At 43.6% G+C, this 6,141-nt stretch overlaps 1 pseudogene; it reads left to right on the top strand.

Annotated features, from left to right (window-relative positions):
* Positions 1-5,136: 5,136 nt before the first annotated feature.
* On the top strand, positions 5,137-5,532 carry LOC133077239 (small ribosomal subunit protein uS8-like; annotated as a pseudogene).
* Positions 5,533-6,141: the final 609 nt, after the last annotated feature.

Genomic DNA, 6,141 nt, shown 5'->3' with positions numbered 1-6,141 from the left:
TATAAAGCATCTACTTGAAACTAAACAAATTAAACATCTGTCTCAACAGAACTAGGGCCGGGGGCTTCCCTGGTGGCACAGTGGTTGAGAATCTGCCTGCCAATGCAGGGGACACAGGTTCGAGCCCTGGTCCAGGAAGTTCCCACATGCCGCAGAGCAACTAAGCCCACGCGCCACAACTACTGAAGCCTGCGCGCCTAGAGCCCGTGCTCCACAACAAGAGAAGCCACCGCAATGAGAAGCCCGCGCACCGCAACAAAGAGCAGCCCCCGCTCGCCGCAACTAGAGAAAGCCCGCGCGCAGCAACGAAGACCCAACGCAGCCAAAAATAAATAAATTAAAAAAAAAATAGACTTAACAAAAAAAAGAACTAGGGTCGAAGACAGCTCCAGCCACGCTGGCCTCCATGCATTGCCTCACTCGCCTGTGGCTTCGGCAGTGCTGTTCCCTCTTCCTGGAGGTCTCTCCCCCTTTATTCATTACCCTCCCTCCTTCCATCAGCTCAAAGAGCAGCCCTGTCACTCTCTAACTCCTTACTCTGCTTTATTTCCTATGGCCGGATCATGGCCATCTGTCTGTTTCATGTCTGTTTCCCCATTGGAGGGCAGGCTCCCTATGCACACCTTCCGTTGGTTCATGCTAGATGCCAGCACCTGGAAGGGGCCCAGCACATAGCAGCTGCTCATCTAGTCCGTGCTGATGGCCCGCATCATCTAACAGCCTGCTCGCTGCCCAAGGCCTTCTTAGTTCCAACATGGACAAAGCTGCAAATTGACAGACTCTCCCTTCCTAGCAAGTATCCTCCTCATCCTCCTGTGCCTTATACGTCGCAGGTGGTCAGCAAATATCTTATTAATGCGTTTTTCTTAATCAAAAAGTACTCCTTTCGCTAAATATTATATGAAAAAAGCAAGACAAAAAGCTGTATGTATATCTGATGACAAGAATATCAAAAGGTGCTTTTGAAAAACGCTGTAAGGAAATACACAATACTATATATTTAACATAATAACCAACAAGGACCTACTGTATAGCACAGGGAACTACACTCAGTATTTTGTAATAACCTATATGGGAAAAGAATCTGAAAAAGAATATACACACATATTCATGTATATTCATTCTATATATATATTCATATATATAGGTGTGTGTGTATATATCTGAATTACTTTGCTGTACACCTGAAACTAACACAACATTGTAAATCAACTATACTTCAGTAAAAAAATTAATTAATTTAAAAAAAAACAAAACAAAACACTATAATGAAGCCAAACAAACTGGTAGCAGGACTGTAGCTATCTGGGTGTTGTCTCTTGTTCTTTTCTCATAATGTCCTGTGATGTGTCATTATCAATTTTACTTTTTTGGGGGAGGGCAGTAACAAGTTTATATACTTTGATCCAGTAAACCCATGCTAAGGAATTTATTCTAAGGGTTTGCTATTACTTTTAAAATAAGAAAAAACAGGTACCCAAAAGTAAATTCACTGCGTGCTACAATGTAATGAGTACGTTCAAGAAGTAACCGGAGGCTTCCCTGGTGGTGCAGTGGTTGAGAATCCCCCTGCCAATGCAGGGGACACAGGTTCGGGCCCTGGTCTGGGAAGATCCCACATGCCGCGGAGCAACTAGGCCCGTGAGCCAAAACTACTGAGCCTGCGCGTCTGGAGCCTGAGCTCCGCAACAAGAGAGGCCGTGATAGTGAGAGGCCCACGCACCGCGATGAAGAGTGGCCCCCGCTTGCCACAACTAGAGAAAGCACTCGCACAGAAACGAAGACCCAACACAGCCAAAAATAAATAAATAAATAAATTAAAAAAAAAAAAAAAAAGAAGTAACCGGGAATATGGTGGCAATTTAACTACTGTGTCTGTCCTCAGAGACAGTGCCATCTATTTGGAAGGGGAAGGCAGAACATACCAGAGACAATACAAAGATATTCTGACACCACGTAATCGGCAGCCAAGTGTTGGCGGATCACATGTATTATAGGAGCGACACGGAGCGGGGATGAGTGTGGGCTGCTGCCATCAGGGAAAGCTCTCTGGCAGAGGGAGCTGTGGAGCCAGGACTTTAGAACTGACACTGGGGAGAAAGAGGGCAGATCTCCGGGCGAGGACTGCCCGCGGTCCTTCAATAGGGAATCATTACGTGCCCTGGGGACAGTGACAAATGACCCAGCTGAAGCACAGAAGCTGTGGGAGGACTTGGGAAGAGCTGGTTTGGGGCAGGAGGGGGCGGCACACTAAGAGCGTTTAGAGAGAGCGGCGCTGGGCGATGGCAAAGCCACTGGACTCGACTGGACAGGAGCGGGAGACGAGAGTTCAGTCACCCTGCACGTCTGGCCTGACGCAACGACTGGAAGCTCGGAGAACAGAAAGAAAACCTTAAAATCTAGCTTCCTTGTACGTACGAACTCAGAATTTCTCAAGGGGAACAGTTTTCCTCTTTGAATTTACAATCATACAATCGGATTTCACTTTTAAAAATAACCTCTTTCTAGGGACTGCTCCGGCGGTCCAGTGGTTAGAACTCAGCGCTTTCACTGCCAGGGGCCCAGTTCCATCCTTGGTTGGGGAACTAAGATTCCGCAAGCCACACAAGCCGCAAGGCGAGGCCTAAATAAACAAATAAATAGATAGATAAAAACCTCTTTCCAAATCATTTGTATGTGGAATCTAAAAAATACAACAAACTTGTGAATATAACAAAAAAGAAGCAGACTCACAGATATAGAGAACAAACCAGTGGTCACCAGTGGGGAGAGGGGAAGGATATATCCCTATAGAGGGATAGGGGAATAAGAGGTACCAACTATTAGGTATAAAATAAGCTACAAGGATATATTGTACCACACGGGGAATATAGCCAATATTTTATAACAACTATAAATGGAGTATAACCTTTAGAAATTGTGAATCACTATTTGTACACCTGTAACTTATATAATATTGTACAGCAACCATACTTCAATTATTTTAATTAAAATAAAAAAATAAAATAAAATAACCTCTTTTCCCTGGTACCTTTACTCTCAACTTGTAAGTAAAATAGTTGAGATTCATTCAAACAGAATCTTTATGTATAAATTCACAGCTTTGGTTTCTTACAAACTATTCATTAGAAATTTCCCACGTTTGGGGAAAATTATTTCTTTGCCAAAGTCGAGCCTTATTATTTTGACGTTACTTAGTCATAATCATGTCTACCGAAGTGCTTGTTTTCTTTACAAAATTATAAAATCTTAAAGTCCTTCACTGGATACGGCTAGCTTCCTTTTAGTTAGTAAATGTAAAGTGAAAAATGTATCAAAAGACTACTTGAAGTAGAGTTCACAAAATAGGCACAGAAAATAGAGCACTGTCCGAATACTCTTACTTTATGGAAATATTGTTGCACCAACTATAGTTCCGATAAATTAAAAATTTAGAAATTGGAAATGTACTATTTGGAAATGTGTGTTGTTAATAGACTTGGTATGTATGGCGGTAGCTACAGTTAGGGAGCACCTGATAAGTGTCCTACACGCCAAAGGTTGTTAAGTCCCAACAGGGAGGCATTGTATGAAGATGCAGTGCTAACAGGGCAGGGCAGGCCCATTGTTCAATCCCAGCTGTAACCCAGCTGGGAAACCAGCGCAGGATCAGATAGCCATGGAAATGAGACCGTGCACGATGGCCGGTGGCCGTGAAGCTAGGGAAAGGTCACAGGGAGGAGAGGTGGTCTCCTCATGGCACCTTCTAGCTTAGGAGAAACCTGAGAGATGGCTCCAGAGAACACTTCTCTTGGGTTCAAAGAGAAATCCATTTGAGGAAGTAAGTCCATGCCAACCACAGGGAATGAAATGTGGGCCATGTACTGGAATACGTATCGTGTAATTCAAGAGATGTTAACAGTGGAATCGCTTTTCCTGTTTCCTTCTGTTTTAAATTTAATCACTTTAAATGAAATTATTTTTTGAAAAGATACTACTTGCACAGAGAACAGAAGTCAAAGGGAAGGGCAAGACACACTGTGAAAAGTCAGTCCCTTTTCCTATCGGATCGGCCCAACTACACAGTTCTTCCCAAAGCAACCTCTTCTGCCTGTGTCTCCAAGGCTGTAAAGGTAAACGTATGAACACATCTTGTGAGTCCTTTGTAAAGTTGAAGAAACTGCCCATGTAAATCCCATCCCTCTCCTTCTCGCAAGAAGCCTCTCCCTAGGACTCCCTCCTGAAGGCCCCCTCCCCTCTCCTCACCCCTCCTCCCTTCCCCTCTCGCCCCACACCTGCCCCAGAGAGTGTGTCTTACCTGAAGACAAGTGCTCCTGGCTTCTCTCCAGTGCACAGAGTTTAAAACAACGTTGAGGCCACCGAGTTACATTAACCAAGGCGCCATCATTTGTTGAAGTAAGAAAGGGGTATGGATAAAGTACACAACACACGATAACATACAATCACTAATTCCTCCACAGTTGCTAAGATTTAGGCCAAAGTCTGTTTGCTCGGGGAAGAAGAATAAGACTGAAAATTGTAAAGCCTATTAAAAGGCCTGGAAAACTTGAGAAGAGTAACTCTCTTGTTAAGAGACTTCTGAACCCCTTAAGTCATCAAAAAGCAAGTATTGGGCTTCCCTGGTGGCGCAGTGGTTGAGAATCTGCCTGCCAATGCAGGGGACACGGGTTCGAGCCCTGGTCTGGGAAGATCCCACATGCCGCGGAGCAACTGGGCCCATGAGCCACAACTACTGAGCCTGCGCGTCTGGAGCCTGTGCTCCGCAACAAGAGAGGCCGCGACAGTGAGAGGCCCGCGCACCGCGATGAAGAGTGGCCCCCGCTTGCCGCAACTAGAGAAAGCCCTCGCACAGAAACGAAGACCCAACACAGCCAAAAATAATAAAATATATAAATAAATAAATTTATTTTTTAAAAAAAGCAAGTATTTGTTACATTTTCCTTACTCCCTATTATGTATGCATTTTCTGTTGCCATTCACAAACGTCTGTTGGACAATGTTAATCCATACCTATGTTTTAAAATTGAAAAGTATTCACAACTTGCAAACCTCTTGGTGCAGATGGATAATCAGAATCGTCCAGCTCTCTCTCCACCATCTTTCCATGCCGCCATAATGGTGGGCATGAATGCCGCCATAATGGTGGGCATGAATGTCCTGGCTGATGCTCTCAAGACCATCAACAATTCCTAAAAGAGAGGCAGATGCCAGGTTCTTATCGGGCTGTGCTCCAAAACCATCGTCTGGTTTCTAACTGTGATGGTGAAATGTGGTTACATTGGCAAATTTGAAATCACTGATGACCACAGAGCTGGGAAAACTGCTGTGATCTTCACGGGCAGGTTACACAAGTGTGGCGCGATCAGCCCCAGATTTGATGTGCAGCTCAAAGATCTAGAAAAATGGCAGAACAACCTGCTTCCGTCTTTTCAGTGTGGTTTCACTGTCCTAACAACCTCAGCTGGCATCATGGACCACGAAGACGCAAGACAAACATACACAGGAGGGAAAATCCTGGGATTCCTTTTCTAGGGATGTAACACATATGTGCAAATAAAATGCCTCAATGGAAAACAAACAGAATTGTCCAATGTAAACAACACCTCCCAATTGTACAGCAGGTTGTTCAAAGAACAGTCTTTTATACAACAGTTGGCAGGATTCCAGGCACTTAGGCAAAACACCCTGGGGAACATAGAAAATAATATTTGTCCAGGTCATATTCCCCTTGATATTAAAAACCTTCAATATTTCAAAGAAATTACCTCTCATCTCTTCTTAAGCCAATTTTCCCCCTGAATTCAGTTGTCTTGTTAAACTGTGATGCCCAGTAGATCTTTGTTAGTGTCCTAAGGCTGCACTGCCCAATACGATACAAACAGTTATATGTGGCTATTTAAATTTAAATTAATTAAAATTTAATATGATTTAGAATTGTGTTCTTCAGTAATGCTGGCCACATTAAAAGTGCCCAGTAGCCATGCGTGGCTGGTGGCTACCATATGACACAGCACAGATATTCATCATCATGGAAAGTTCTATTAAACAGCACTACTCAAAAGGCAACTTTTTATTTTTCCTTCTTCTTTTAACCGGGAAGTTACATTTTGGCATAAAGTAAATGAATTTTCAAAAAGCTAG

The sequence above is a fragment of the Eubalaena glacialis genome, chromosome 17 (assembly GCF_028564815.1).
Source record: "Eubalaena glacialis isolate mEubGla1 chromosome 17, mEubGla1.1.hap2.+ XY, whole genome shotgun sequence".
In the NCBI taxonomy this organism is placed as follows: Eukaryota; Metazoa; Chordata; class Mammalia; order Artiodactyla; family Balaenidae; genus Eubalaena; species Eubalaena glacialis.
Note: the sequence above shows the minus strand (reverse complement) of the source record. Positions and strands in the feature narration are given on the sequence as shown.